The 16,565-nt window shown below is 40.6% G+C and overlaps 1 protein-coding gene across 4 annotated transcripts in view; it reads right to left on the reverse strand.

The window, feature by feature from the left end:
- zmiz1a (zinc finger, MIZ-type containing 1a) overlaps positions 1–16,565 on the reverse strand; it is a 125,741-nt gene that overhangs the window by 22,171 nt on the left and 87,005 nt on the right. Inside the window, exon 1 of one of the 4 annotated variants that reach the window (XM_053621289.1) lies at positions 8,336–8,519. The exons of the other annotated variants lie outside the window; for them this stretch is intronic. The gene's annotated coding sequence lies outside the window, so the exon portion shown is untranslated. Of the gene's footprint in view, positions 1–8,335; positions 8,520–16,565 lie in introns of those variants that run through there. 4 annotated transcript variants of the gene reach the window in all.

Raw genomic sequence — 16,565 nt, forward strand, 5'->3', positions numbered from 1 at the left:
CACCACCCAAATCAGTATCTTCAAAACATGAAACAATATTCAACCCCGTTTTCCATAATCCTCTATCACATTTCCTTTGCTCTATTTTATCCCTCTGCTCTTTCTCGCTGTCTGCGTGGTGAGGTTGTTAGTGCTCAATCCGGATGGCTGCCATGCTGGCGAGTGTTTACAGGCCATCATGTTCTGTTGTCTTATCATATCCACATGACACCACAGAATAGGCCACTTCCTGCCCTAGAATGACATCATTCAAACCCCTCACTCAGCCAGCTAATGGATATTATAATAATAATAACAATAGTACTACTACTACTACTACTACTACTAATAATAATAATAATAATGATAATAATAAGAAGAACAATAATAAGAACAACAACAACAACAGATGTGTCATTATATAAACACAGCTTCTGTTATTTTAAAGTGTTGCAGGCTAAGGTTGGTAATATTTCACAGTGCATAAGTACAGAACCGGAGTGTAAATAAGACAATAGATGTGGCGAATACACAAAATATCACTATAAGTTAATCTGACACCTAATATCCTATTTACATTTCTTGAAAAAGGTACACGTGCCCAACTTTGGAAAAATCTCCATATTTATTTTGTTCTGAAATTTTCAATCTGTTCCCATGTAAAAACTGCAAGCTGGTCAAGAAAACTCCCAGAATATTTTAAGTTATAATACTAGGCCATTAAAATACCCAGCGATGCCAGTGGAAAGGTGGATTTCTTGCTACTTTTCAAATAAAATCCTGGTAAAAATTTGTGGTTAGATATGCGTTGGCCCACCTCAGTATGAGACCTCGCCGTGATTTCACTGACTATATTCTCTTCTGAAATGTCAAGTCATAAAGCTGATTTGTAGTTTTTATACATATATCTAATCTTAAAAGGATGCGTTTAGTAATTTTATTCTACATCACATGTGTCAAATTGGTGAAAAGCTGTCATGTGAAGCAGATAAATATTCCAATTGCATAAATCATACCAGCAAGGCTCCTCTGTCAGATTACACCAAAAGTCTCTGGGGGCAATTTAGCAGTGTGTATATTCACATCATAGACACACGGTATACAAATACCACCCACTAAAACATGTTCACAATACTACTCCATCTGCTTAAGTACAAATATCATTCTGGGGACTATATATCATGCAATTTATCATGCAAACTATTTGAGTTAATAATCTTTGAGGTATTCCACCACTGTTATCATCCACATCAGAAAATGGACCACTTCCATAAAACATTCTTGACAGCACAAGAGCTGTGATTGTGTTGTTTAGTGTATGAAGGTGCAGTAGATGTGTGCTCCCAGCAGCACGTTGCTATTACCTAATGACATCATGCAGGTCCTGCCTTATGAGAGAAGCCTACATACTAATTAAAACTACAGTTGATGCTGAGTGCAGACTGAATACATGTAGCGGGACCTGTTAAACCCTGACCGAGGCTAGTGAGGCACATCGTGGCCTCCCCTACCTCTGATGTAATGGCTCAGGACAGATCTGTACACACACAGCAGGTGAGCTGCACACACCTACTAAAATTCTTTAAAAAGTTTTAAACACATATGAACTAGGGGTGTAATGCAATGCCACAATTTGTATCTATATCTGTTCTGTGCTCCAAATATTCATATCTGTAAACCCAAAGTAGTTTTAAAGAAAATATATGAACCCTATTACTATGCTTCTAGAAACAATGAAGCATGGGGGGGGGGGGGGGGGGGGAAGGGAAAAATAATCACGCTCAACGGGTTATTATTTTTGTTTGTACCTGGCCACAATATTATGATAATGAATTTAATTGGTTCCCAGAATATAACTGAAACAGCAGCCTAATTTAAACAGCAAAACCAGACCAGGTAGTTACTAAGGATAACCTCACATTCATGCTAATTTCTTAACAATATTTATGTTGTGTCCCATGGGGTCTGTAGTCTCTGTAGTCAGACGTCCTGTGAACTTTTCTGCCGAGAGAAAAAAGTGCACCTCCGATTCATATCTATATCTGCATCGTTCTAGATCACATTATCTGTTCAAATGAGAACATATTCACATTCTGTTACATCACTACTACGTAAGTACAGCCGTACACTGAGGCTGTTTAGTGTATAATCAAAACAGACGAACTGCAATGATTTTTGTCAGTGCAGATGTAATACTTGAGCTGCCAGAGATTCCGACAATGCCTGACACGGTCTTTTTTTTTTTTTTTAAAGCATCAATAGAAATAGCTTGATTCTAGGTGAACTGACAAACCACATCATATTGTATTGTATCTACAAAAGCAAGTACAATGAATGAAATAAGGCTTACTCACAAAAAGGCATTAACAACACAGAGGCTGGCCCCAGAAGTGAAGGACATACAGATGGAGGTTTTGCTTACACATACGTCGTAATATGTAATAAAATAAGGAAATAAAGAGGCAATTGGCAATGACTGGCACAGTCTGAAAATGCTTTTCCTTGTCTGCGGTATTAAGTGAGTGCGGAATACTTTTTGAAAATATGATAAAAACATAACTGAGCAGCACATGCTTCTGTGATACAGTTATGGATGCCTATTCAACAGCCAACGAGCCACACACACACCCCCTGCAAGAGGAAGCACATCGAAAGCATCTGTGTCACTGTGACTCAGCTCCTGTGACTGCTCACAGATGAATAAAAAAAATACAGAATGAATGTCCAGGGTGACAATGGCAGGGGAGAAAGATAGAGGAACAGAGAGAACGAGCTCTCCACTGGATGTGTCACACAAACCAAATGAAGCTAAAACACAGAAGAGTACCTGAGTCACTTTGACATCTCCTGCAGGTGTTGGTTTCTGTAGGGTTCAAATTCAACATTTTACTCATGGGGGCAAAGCAAACGTCAACACAAACAATGCAGCATTAACAAAAAAATCAGTTTTTAGATGAGTGACTTGATGAGGTGTGAATGGTCCTCAGTCACAGGCAGGAAGCCCTAAGCAGTTCAGTGCAGGAATGCCGAATTTGACCTGCCTCAAAAAGGCAAAAACATGCTTAATTATTCGAGATACCGTGCATATTTTTCAAATATTCTAAGCCCTAGTCACGAATGTTAAATGGCCCACATGTAACTGAAAAATGGATTCGCCTTGTATTGCCGAACTATGAGTTTGATGTATTATACTAAATCATTTACAGATGTAACATTCCTTCCACAGTGTATACATGAGAATGAATGTGCAAGCACAGGCCAGTCTTTATTCCTCACGCTTGTGATATCACTCCAGTGAACACATACTGAAGATGTTGAGAAACGTCTACATGTTATGCTGTTCCTGGATGGTAGGCATATAGCGAAGATCTCTGCCAAGCCTTACGAAACATCCAGACATCAGAAAGCAGTGGCCGAAGTTGATCTTTTCTGATACCCCTGAGGGTTTGAGTCCGTTAAACTGTTTGCTCAGCACTTTTCAGCCTGAACTGCTGGAATACAGTTCAGACGTGCCAAAGAGTCACTGCTGCAATCCATAAGTAGCTCAATTCATTCAGATGTTTTATACAGTATGAACGTTGATTTGAAGGCATGTGGGATTCAACATTCAGGAACGTTACAACGTTTTGACATTTCACCCTGCAATTGCACTCCTTATCACTTCAAGGTGCAGGACATGCCATTCATGGTGGTGACATCACAACCATGTGATTTCCAATGGCCTGCTCTCGGAGCTTGTTTTCAATTCATGGATCGCATTAACTGATAGATTTTAAACATCAACCACCTTTTTTCACAAAATAAGAACAATCTTGGGGGGATGGGGGTGGGATGGGGTATTCATGATATGGCCATGACAGGACATGATATAACTCCCTTGAATAACAATACTCTCCCATATAAAATCATGAAACATTATGCCACAACCTTCAAACAAATTCTGTCTCACTTCCAAATGATATGAATATATGCAAATCGATACAGGTATGTCTATATTTATTATGGATCCCATTTCATATGCCACTTACAAAGGGATTCTTGTTTATATGTTACTCTCCTGTTTCTTTCTTTTTTTTTTTTACTACACCTGCTTTTTACACTTTAGTTCTTCAATACTCCAGACCTCCTTATTGGTTCCAAAACAATCTAGCTGCACCAAAGAAAATATATGTCTTTCATAGAATTTTATATAAACAAATTAATTTGTCTCATTTATTTTTTTATTCAGTGACAGTGTAAATATTTATAAATCCTAATTTATAGAATTTATAATTCATGCATTTTCTTCTTCTTCATGTGCATTTTACAAACATGTGTTGGTAATAAATATTTTTATAATCCATTCAGCAAATATATATATATATATATATTACTGACCCAATTAAAGCAGGAGCTCCCTTTATTCATTAATTAGGCATAATGAAGTGCTATAAAATCATATTTATTATTTTTTATTACCATTTAACAGCTCTTTTAATTCATCCATCCATTCATTTTCTGTACCTCTTATCCTACACTGGATCACAGGGAGCCTGGAGCCTATCCCAGGGCACAAGGCGGGGAGCTCTTTTAATATTAAACAGAATTTATATATAATATATATATATATATATATATATATATATATATATATATTTTTTTTTTTTACACATAAAAGACTAAACCCAGTATGCATTTGAGACTATATTGGTATCATAGTATTTGTAATTTTCTTTGAGCCAAGAAGAGGCATCTCAATGGTTAAGGCTTTGTGCTACCGATCAGAAGCTCGTGAGTTCAAATCTCAGCACTGCCAAGTGGCCACGGTTGGGTCCTTGAACAAGATCCTTAAGCCTCAATTGCTCAGTTATATCCTGTCACAATTCCAAGTCTCTTTAGATAAAAGTCTCAGCCAACTTGAGCAAAATCAGCAAATGTAACTCGATTGAAGCTTGTGAGATTTCACACAGCTTTTTTAGTGTCTTTCACCTGTTTGCTGGCTTGGCCCATCATTTACACCTCGTACCAGATAATAGACTCCTTACAATCCACAGATACAAACAAAGAATGCATCATTTAGTAGTGCACATAGACGCTATCATAAAAAGACAGTGGAAAATGTGCTCTGCTGAAGGATACTCACTAACCAGCTAGCTAGTAGTTTGCTAACTAATCTGATAATTAGCTTTTCACTTTTAATGCACATCAAAACAAAAAATAAACTTGACAGAGCGCAAAGCATTGTTGGTGATGACATATTTTTGCTTTACCTCATGACAATAAATGGAGTCTCTCAATTGCCGTATTAGACTAGTCAGGACGTCTTGTTAGAACTGATTCCATCTGTACTAGCATTTGTGATATTTCTGACAGTCTAGTAAGAGTACTAAGCAGACAGTAGTGTCTGAGAAAAAAAAAAAAAACGTTTCAGAGATTCAGATACTTGGATTCTTTTGCACTGATGACCAGATCTGAAAATAATAACCCAACTTCATTTCAAATTCAGTAACAAGCACTCATACAATTATGTATGCCATCATGTAACATCAGTTAGGCTTAAGGGCTCTGAAATGTCATTGTTATCATAGAGCATGACCTTAAAATAATGTTGTTGACAGGGATTACAGCCATGCTTAGTTTATCAGAATAATAACATAAAACAGTGCTCCAGTCTGGTGTTGTAATTAGCGTAGCTCGAATTATTGTTAGCTGCATGTGAGAGGTTACAGTAACAGAAAGACAAACACACACAGGGAGATTTGGCAGGATTGGCACATATGCTAATTCCTACCTCAGCAATTCTGAATAAACTGCATTAAATTCATGACTTTTAAGCCTCGGAAATATCCTGTATAGCTAAATGCTCATGCTGTGTGAATGGGCTGTGTAAGAGCTGATTGTATCACTGTCTACAAACAAGCTCCAGAAAAGCAGAGCTATTAACCGCACCTTGCTGTGGAGGCAGTATCACTTGTGAACAGCAGGATCCTGGTTATAGAAAACCACAATGCATTTCACCGTTTTGTCTGTTAAAATTCACACAACACCCTGAGCATTAACAAGAATTCACACACGTTTTTATAGTATTAAAGACACCTTCAGTTCTACGCTGGACAAGTTATATGTTATATATTTATGTATATATACATACTAATGACTTAACTGGTTATATAAATGACATTGTGTACACAGCAATAACAGCACTGCCATAATCTGTCACGGTTCTTTCTTTTGAGGTTAGTTAGTTCAGGTCCTTTTTGGCAATTATAGTCTTTTCATTACTGGAGTAGGTCTTGGAGTAAACATTTTTTTAAACTGATGCAACTTTCTCGGTTGCATTACACTGTTAGCTTAATTAAATGAATCATTTAGCATATTGTATCAGTATCTACTATCAATACTTATACTTTCATATTTCTTATATACACGTGTATGCTTATGCAATTGCATGCATAATAATATGTATATCTCTATAAAATATGAGAGGCAACTACATTTTTTAGGAAAACAATGATTTGTTTTCTCACAAGTCTCAGAAGTCTTGTTAATGTTAAGCAATGTTCTGTGCAGGTAGGATAATGTGAGCGAGATCCGAGTTCTTCTCCATATAGGAGGAGAACAGTGTGATGATCTGGGCCAGTGGAGACCAGTTGTGTTTGCTTCATGACTGGCGCTTACTGTGTGAAATTTGATATCTATCAAATCAAATGACATTTCAGTGTTTTCTGAATGAAAAAGCAACATTTAACATCCATTAACTCATCTCCCTTAGGTGCTGTGGTTGATATAGATTAATTTCAAACTATACGTTCTGCGGCTGGATTTAAAATTCTGAGAACATTACCCAAAATGGTTAGAGTTTTTCAATTACAAAAAAAACCTGATATAATTTGGTATTGGTAATATCCGTCCATCCCATCCATCCATTTTCCATATTGCTTATCCTACACAGGGTCACTGGGAGCCTGGAACCTATCCCAGGGAACTTGGGGCACAAAGTAAGGAACACCCTGGACTGGGTACCAACCCATCACAGGGCACAACTGCACACACATTCACATACTACGGTCAATTTGGAAATGCCAATCAGCCTACAACACATGTCTTTGGACTGGTGAGGAAACCAGAGTACCTGGAAGAAACACATATGAATCATATGCATGGGGTCTCTACAGCTATAAAACATTGCAAGTGAACAGGATGTTCAGATTTCCCATATGAACAAGCTAAAATGCCTTTATTTTATATAATGATTCACGTATCAATTATCATAGAGCCTTCTGTATATGATGGCGATAATAACACAGTGTGTCAGCACTGTCTTAGCACCAACTGCACAACAAAGGAGACATTTGCCAGTCTGAACTACAATAACAGTGTTGTTGAAGCTCAAACTGGGAGGGGAGAAAACTGGACCCAGGCCATGGTCATGGCTGGCCTCTTCTCTCTCCGCTACAAATCTAACTTTCAGGAAAAGTTTGATTCACAACTCCCCATATACACTTACTGCTGTATTCACATTTTAAATCGCATACAGTTTTTAACATGTGCATCGTTCTCCCCAAACACAACAAACTGCTCAGCAAACACACCAATTTTCAATGCAATTATGGCAAAGCATCTGTTACTTCAACTTTCGCCCCTACAAGGTAAACCGAAAAATACAGGAAGTCTTTCATACTCAGAGCAGCTCTGTTGGCTACGGATGTAACGGAGTATTTTACTGATGCATTTTGAAAATAACGAGCTGCAAAATCACATTTTCAGAATGCAAGCAGAATACGTGCGCCACATATTAGATCCGAACAAACATTTAAGTGCAAAGAAAAACTGCCTTCAGATATTTGCTGCCTCAAAGATAACTCGCTCTCTGGTACTGAAATGACCACACATCCGCTACGCTACACAGTGCAGACGTGCAGTTGGGTTCTAAGAGCGTCCCGAGCTGCTCTGTGTAATTGGGCGAGCAGTTGGAGCCGAGCTGTCGCATGGCTCATGTCAAACGGCTAAAGGACTGCCAAAAAAAACCCAGCCTCAAGTAGGTCAGCTCTTCTACGAGAAATAATCAAGCCCATTTGGACCTTCTCTCTCGGTGTGTGAGCGGGAAGTGGGTCAAATGTAGTCAGCTGTTACAGCTCTATCATTCGCAGCACTGGAAGCTCCAGTCAAGCTTTACAACTCGGTTTCCATTAGTTAAAGGCACAGTAGGGAAACCCTCTGGAGCCCCACAGAGGCAAAGCTCATAGCAGCAGCTTGATGCAGATACAGTACCACTCTGGAACCCGCCCACACACACACACACACACACACACATACACAAACAGACACACCTCTGTCTCCAGACATTACTGATATACTCAACTACAAAGAGACTTACCGATGGCCAAGCTTTGTCTCCGCACGTCTCAGCCCATTCTTCTCACAGCGCTGGGAAACAGGACTCAAGCGGTTGGAAAACAACTCCAGAGAAAAAAAAAATGTTCAAGCTTTCTGAGCTCTTCCCTGTTCTTCCCTCCCTGTTTGCCTCTCAGTCTCTCCCCCGCTCCTCTCTCTCTTTCACTCGGTCTGTCTGTTTCTCAGGGCACCAGGACTCTGTTTTCTCTCTTCTTTCGTCTGTCCAGTGACTGCACGATACACATCAATTATTCAGAAGCGGTCTCTGGATTTCCACGGCAAAGCCAATCACAGATGGAGCTGTGTGCTAATGGGCTCCTGCTGTACCTGCCACCGGCTCCTTCATGCTCCGAGACACTGGGCCACAGGGAATCAGGTTAAGCTCTTCAAAACTTCACACAGCTCACACACCCATACACAACTCTCCACTTTCCAGCACGCACACACACACACACACACACACACACGTATTCACTGCTGGGAGAGTGACCGCATGCCTGTAAAGCATCTGCACTGCAAAGCCACAAATGAACAGGAAGCTCTCTCTGGTTTCAAAGGGGTTAAAAGGAAGCGAAAGAAAAAGAGTGCAAAAGAGTGAAACAGACAGAGAGATAAAACGAAGCAAATCCTTTCTCACCTTGGATGTGCTGTTTAACTGATGTCCCCAGTCTCTCTCTCTAGTGATCCACTGCACTTTTGCCTAATGTCCCCATCACGTCGAGATGGATGGACAGACACACACACGAGTGCAGATACACGCGTACACACACGAGCACGGACACACGCGATACACATGCACGGCGTGCCACTTTGCCCCGAAGGGAGCAAGAGGGAAATATGCAAGCGGCTCACATTTCAGACTTGCAAAGGGGGATGGTGCCTAACGTGGCAGACAGTCTGTGTCTTGGCCCATAGCCAAAGCATCACAAGAGAGAGTGATGGGAAAAAATCCCAAACAACAAGCTTGAATCAATCCAGTCAAAGCTGTGTTTGAAAAAAGTGATTACTGCTACCAAAGCAGGGGAATCCTCCCTATTGGTGAAGCTAATCTGTGCAAGTTTATGTGGGTTTGTCTGACACTAGTGCCATCAAATTACGCTGATTAATTAAGTCCAAGGCTGATGGCTGGCCCAACTGAACCATCTTACCCACACTATCAGAGAGGGTGGCGCTGATGGGAAAATTGTTCGTTTTTAATTCCCCTGATGATGAGGGCTGATTATAACCATCTAAAGTGTTCAAATTTAGAAACCGATCCTGCTATTTTCCCAGGCCGTCAATGCCAAGTCTTCATTAATTAATGAATAAAGAGCTGTTGAATTAGTGTTGCATAGTGCTATCATTGTTATAACAGTATCATTGTTAGCTTTAACTTGACACAGCTAAAAACACTAGAAAATTATTAATTAAAAATTAAAAATAATTAAAAATAGATCTTCTGTTCAGGCATTATATATATATATATATATATATATATATATATATATATATATATATATATATATATATATATATATATTAAAGCATCACGGCCAGAGCGACCTCGCAGCCTGAGAATGAGTCCTTCAATATTATACTTCTGCAGTGTGAAAGAAATCATAGAAACGCGAGGACATGTCAGGGCTGCAGGCTACATTAAAGAGGTGAAGAGATGAAGCTGGCTCAGACAGGAAATTGAGCTTCCTCTCACTCTTACTGCAAAAGCAATGAGTCATAGCAGGTCTCCAACCATACAGTCGGCACTTGTGACACATCTGGGCGGACGCAAATAAGCCTTCAAAGCTGATCCAGGTTTGGATTAACTTTTTTAGATCGTGCTAAAAACTCTCCAATTTTCATAGTTTCACACCAAGTACAACATAACGACCGAACTCCAGTTTAACTGTTGCTGAGCGATTTCATCAGCTGGACATGGCACAGAACATGTCAAAACAGTGGCCTCGTTAGAGGCAAAAACCAGTCCTGTTCATTATTTCAGCCTGCTCCTCTCCTCACTGCAGGGGTTGATTACATTACTAGCACAAGAGATTCTGGCTTACTAATTACACATCATTAGAGTTAAAGCTCCACACGGAGAAACCAAGGCAGTGGATTTCTGATCGCTGGGTGGTGGACTGAATAAAGAAGGGAGGACGAATGGGTTTGCGGCAAGTGTGTGCCACAGGGAGAGCCCTGGGCTTGGGTTTCCTGTGTATTTGCACTCACATCAGTTCTATAAACTGTGTGTGTGGATATGACATGTAAAATACAGCAGGGCCAAGGAAAAGCGATCCGTCACGAGCGACATGGCAGATTGGGTGCTCTCTTGACGCTGCCTTCCAGTTGGGCTGATTTACAACATGCTGACGGAATTCTTATGCAGAGCAGCGACATTCTTTACATTTGCACTACAGGAGCACGCTAGTTACACCTCACTGCTGCAGCTTTGGAGCTGCTTTCACTTCCACCTTCATTCAGTAATTCATTCAAAACATTAAAAAGCTCATCACGGTGTCTTCTTGAGCAATCAGCTCTGCCTAACAAGGCTATTCTTACCCTAACTTACACAAACAAATGTGATTAAGGAGTAAAAAGCTCCGGCATGGTGCAAGTTTTTTTGTGCTGCTAAAATGAGAAGTGAGAAGCATCGCTCAAGGAGACAGCCGAGTGCATTAACATGGCAGCTCACGCTTTGCAACAGAGGGCGCCGAAAATTAAGAGAAGGATGATTTTTCACCGAACTGCTGTAAGGAGTCAGAGTGCATGCTGGATACTATCAATCTTTGTCCCACTCTTTGGGTGTTAAGCCATCGTTTAGAACCCCAAAAGCCACCAGAGCACCTCTCAAAACTCAACAGCTTTTGGATTGTATCATAATCCTGAAAATGATCAAATACACAGACAGGGCCATCAACAAGAGGCTGATTCCACAACTGAGGAGTCATTTGTGTCCCGCTGATATTTGATTCACAAATACTGTATGTATATAAATTAAGGGTAAAAAAAAACAATTTTAAACATGGGTAAAGTGTACTTTACCAAAACCTATGTACATATTTCAAATAAATAACTTTAAAACCATTAATAAAAACCTATGTACCGCACATTATAACTACACCGATATATACCATGAAATATAATCATTACAATACTTCAAAAATCGTATTATTTTTTACAATAGCGTGTCAATACATTTAACAGCTCATGCTTAAAACATCCTTGTCTGCGAGTCATCCATTATAAATGATGAAAAATGCACATTTTTAGTTCTGACAACATTCTCTCAGCTCTGCTACATGGACACACTCAACCCTGGGAAATATTTCGGAATATTCCACAAGTCACATGTTCAACAGGAAGCTGCATTATCTGAACCTCCTAAAGTTCATGGGAAGAATAAAAGTAATCAATTAATGGAAAAATATTAAGCACATTATAAATGTCCTTAATGAACTCATCCATTAGCATAGATGTTAGTTAATCAAATGTTGTGTATTTGCTAATTCAATGCGGGGAAAAAAAACCCCAGTCCTGTGACTTTCAACACTGTTACTCCTTTAAGAGCATAACGCAGCCGTAGTCAGCAAAGAAACAAAAACTAGAATGAAAGATGTTGCTTGAGATGGGTTAGCACATTTTTAATGTGTTCTCAGCTTCTGTGTACTAGCAAATGATGAGTATCATGGGCTAAATAGCACCCCAAGCATGGAATCCCCCTGGAAATAAATCAGTCCATACAGGATCTCGTTGCAGGAAGAGCTGCGGCTTTTTCAAAATTTGCGTTACAATTTGCGGAGTTTTTTCCTCCTATTTTTGCGGCGAAATTGCAATTGCAAGAAATTGTTTTGCACGGTCTTTCGCAATGATGTTTGCTGGTAAATAAGACCTTTTAGCTGAACTCATGTTCAATGCACATGAATCGAAGAAGACTTTGGCTGAATGCGTGTTGTGATGACGTCACGACGCATTTTGTCCCAAATCTACGGCCGTTTTGAAACATTACAAGCTCCTCCAAATATTCCGGGGTTTGCTTGATTTTGCGTTCATTTCTGCGATTGCAAAATCACGAAATCCTGGAGGGGCTAATAAATAAGTAAACAGAGCAAAATTCACAGAGTTATGAACGTTAGTACATTACACTTCCCTTATTAGAAACCAATAAGTCCCCCTTTTATTTTTTTTAATGTTTTAAAATATAAACCCAACTCCAAGTACAATGCAGATGAACTGAAGCCACAGAGGAGCTGTTGTGTTCTGAACACTTAAAGTACACTTTGGAAAAGACAACAAAGCATTGTTGTGTATCCAGTCGCAACTGTCTTCTGTGCCACTTGCTAAAACTAGTCAAAAGGCACGTAAAAAACACTCGACCAGGAGCGCACCTCGCAATTAGTCTGTCGCAACATCTCAAGAAGAACAATAGCGTGCTATCTTTGCTCTCGCATGCAAGCAAAAACGGGTCTTATGGAGATGAAATTGGTAGAGAAAAGTGTAAACAATAGCAGGCCGCCTGAATAGGGGTGTGGGAATGAGAGACGCGTCCCGCCAGACAAACACATTAGCTGTCACTCGCTATGCTAATGTACTTTCTATTAAATGTCAACATGACATGCTCTAAGGGAAGAACAAGCTGTTGATCTAAGACAGCTGACTGCTAGCACTGACAGCACAATGTTCAAATAATAAAGAGAAAAAAAAACGACAACAGTGGTAAAATATGTACATTTTTAATGATATAAATGTGTGCAGATGAGTGAAATAATGAATCACTTCATTGGTTTGTATTTCAGGATAATTCCGATGTGTTCAGATAAAAGCCTGTGAGTGCTGCAAGTGTTCAGCAAAACAGACAAAAGAGCTGCTGCTGGATGTTAGACAAAATAATTATCTTATTGCCCTGTCAGTGGGGCGCCCACCAAAGCCGGGGTAAGGAGTCTGTCTGTAGCATGTAAGCAGATCAGCTCCGAATCCAGACACACACGCACACACACTGTGGACAGATCACTCCAGCAATCACAGATTAATACAGGAGGCTAATCCTACTGACAGAGAGGTCAGCGTTCTGTTCATCCTGTCCCTTTCTCTCACACTCACACAGAGACACAACCCTAAAGATGATAGTGATAATGATAATGAGTCCTTATTAATCACATATACATTATGAAAATTCGTTTCGTTGCATACCCCAGCATGTGAGGAAGTTGGGGTCAGAGTGCAGGATCAGCCATGATACAGCACACCTGTAGCAGAGAGGGTTAAGGGCCTTGCTCAAGGACCAAACAGTGGCAGCTTGGCAGTGCTGGGGCTTGAACCCCCAACCTTCCGATCAGTAATCCAAAGCCTTAACCGTCAAGCCACCAGTGCCCCAGTTCACGATCAGTTATTGATAGATAATGGCAAACATGAATATGTTTGCCCTGATCACATCACTCTTTTTCAATCTTATCAAACTGCCAAGCAAAAGTACTGCATACGTTTCAAATGTACTACCTCTGATGTGCACCTCGGAGCAGTAAAATGCCAAAATGCCAAAATCTGAGAACGCACAATAAACCAGACCGTCAATCAAATTATGATTGTTGAAGGACATCAGCGATTAATTGAGGGAAAGACAAATACAGCGCAACAGGAATTCCACAAAGAGTCGATTAGAAGCTTTTGGAATTAGGTTCATTATGGACAGATATGTTCTTGTCATCTACAGCGTGTGTAAAGCGTGTTACGCAGGTCGGGGATCTTAGTATAACTGTGCATTGATCAAGCAGCATGGCTCAGTGCTTGAGTGTGTGGTGTCGGGTGGCCGTCCTTCTGTCGCCATCCTGCCTGTCACTGGTCTTTTCACTTGAGCTGCACTTTCCCCACCACAACCCAGAATGCACTGTGTACATGTGTGTGTATGGTTTTGTATGTAAATGTATGTATGAGAGCAACAGAGATAAATAAATAAAGAGCTAGGCAGACATAGAGACGAGGAGAGAATGAGGATGTGAGCAAAGGCCAGGCGGAGTTAGTGTTTATGGCTGCTCTGTGCTGTCGTCTCCCTGTCTGGGGCAGCAGACGCCCTTGTGACAGGGTCAAGATGGATGCCTGTACCATGAGAGTGGGGAAGCTCCAGTCCATATCTACTTTCCTCCCTTTCTTCAGCAAGCACGCTTCCAAATGTACCCGCTGCTAAGAGGACACAAAGGATCCTAACAACTCCAGCAGTCGCCACACAGCTCCTCTCAGTTTTATGAGGCACGTGAGTGCAATCCACGTCAATAAATGTCAAATATTATCTCCCTTTATACTCAGTGCTGCTTAGTATCTACAGAAGAGAACCAGCCACTCTTTTTGGAAGGCTCCCAGCGTCCAGCAATCCTGGTAATCTGTACTCCTCTAAAACATCTGTTTATCTTCATTCCCCACAGCTCGCCATGTCAGGCCTTCTCCGAATGAAGTACACACACACTTCAACCCGAGTGCTCTCTCGCCATCTATCTGTGTTTTGTTGATGCCCATTCGTAGCTCACTTTGACAAATGGACAAGAACAGGACACGTCAGGAGAGCTGGGCTTTGGCTGGGCAGGTCAGGATTTCAAACAGGGCCAGTTAGAAATGAACACTACTCTCGAGCAATGCTTTTTTTTTTTTTTTTGATGGCATTTTCACAAATTAGGCATTTCTGGTGTCTGCTTTTTTAATGTAAGTGGTGAAGGGATGTTTAAACAAGGACACAGGGTGACCAGGAGAAAGCAGCACCTTTTCATAGCTGCTCAGCTGCCCTGGCTTTCTCAAGGCCATACGTTTGGGTTGAACATTTATATAGGAGTTAAATGAATCCTGTCCTTCTTCATAACATGTGGAAGTTATTCTGACTTTAACAGCGGCGTCGGAATGGAAGTGGCTGTCGGCTTTTTCAAGCACTTAATTACTTACTTTCCGCTGGAGCTGAAAGTAAAACCTTATGTTTTACCTCCTCGTGCAACTGGCAAATATCAAAGTAAAGAAAGGCTGACCACTATTTAGCCAAATTCAGCTTTTCTGACCACAGCAAACAGTGTGGCTAATAGTTTCCTGGGTGAAGTTTGATAGGTGACTAATAGAAACAGATTAATAACACGTTATTATGTTTTACTATGTGAATTTAATTTATTTTTGAAAACATACATTTCAAATCTGATGACTGCAACACACTCCAAAAAAAGTTGGGACAGTCGACTGGTGCTGAAGACACCTGTTGGTTAAGTTTAGCAAGAGGAATTTTCCCCCATTCATCCATTATGCATTTCTTCAGCTGTGCAACTGTACGGGGCTTTCATTGCCTTATTTTGCGCTCCATAATGCGCCACACATTCTGGTGCTAGCACCCGAACTTTCTGCTTACACAACCATGCGCTTGTAATCGAGGCAGAAAGTGGTTTGGTGTTGTCCTACTCTGGATGGCAGCATATGTTGCTCCAAAATGTGTACATATCTTACTGCATTAATGGTGCCCTCACAGATGTGCAAGTTAGCCATGCCATGAGCACTGACACACTCCCATACCATGACAGACGCTGGCTTTTGGACTTGACGCTGATAAAAGCTTGGATTGTCCTTTTCCTCTTTGGCCCAGAGAACACGACGGCCATTTTGTCCAAAGACTATTGGAAATGTCGATTCGTTGGACCACAAAACACGATTCCACTGTGCTACTGTCCATCTCAGATGAGACTGAGCCCAGAGAAGTCGGCGATGCTTCTGGACAGTGTTGATGTATGGCTTCTGATTTGCATAGTAAAGCCTTAACTTGCATCTGTGGATGCAGCGGCGAATGGTGTGGACTGACAAAGGTTTACCAAAGTATTCCTGAGCCCATGTCAGGATATCCATTACAGTCTCATGATGGTTTTTAAGATAGTAATGTCTGAGGGATCGGAGGTCACGCACATTCAGAAGTGGTTTTCAGCCTTGCCCTTTATGCCCAGAGATTTGACCGGATTCTTTGAATCTTTTAATTATATTGTGCACTGTAGAAGGTGAAATGCCCCAAATCCTACTGATTTGTCTTTGGGAAATGTTGTTCTCAAAGTGTTGGATTATTTGCTGATGCATATGTTGGCAGATTGGTGAGCCTCGACCCATCCTTGCTCTTGAAGGACTAGGCCTTTTTTGGAGGCTCCTTATATACTATGATTAGACGATTGCCTCACCTGTTTCACATCACTTTCATATTTCAACTTGTCACATCATAAATTGCCCCGGTCCCAACT

The sequence above is a fragment of the Ictalurus furcatus genome, chromosome 3 (genome assembly GCF_023375685.1).
Source record: "Ictalurus furcatus strain D&B chromosome 3, Billie_1.0, whole genome shotgun sequence".
Lineage (NCBI taxonomy): Eukaryota > Metazoa > Chordata > Actinopteri > Siluriformes > Ictaluridae > Ictalurus > Ictalurus furcatus.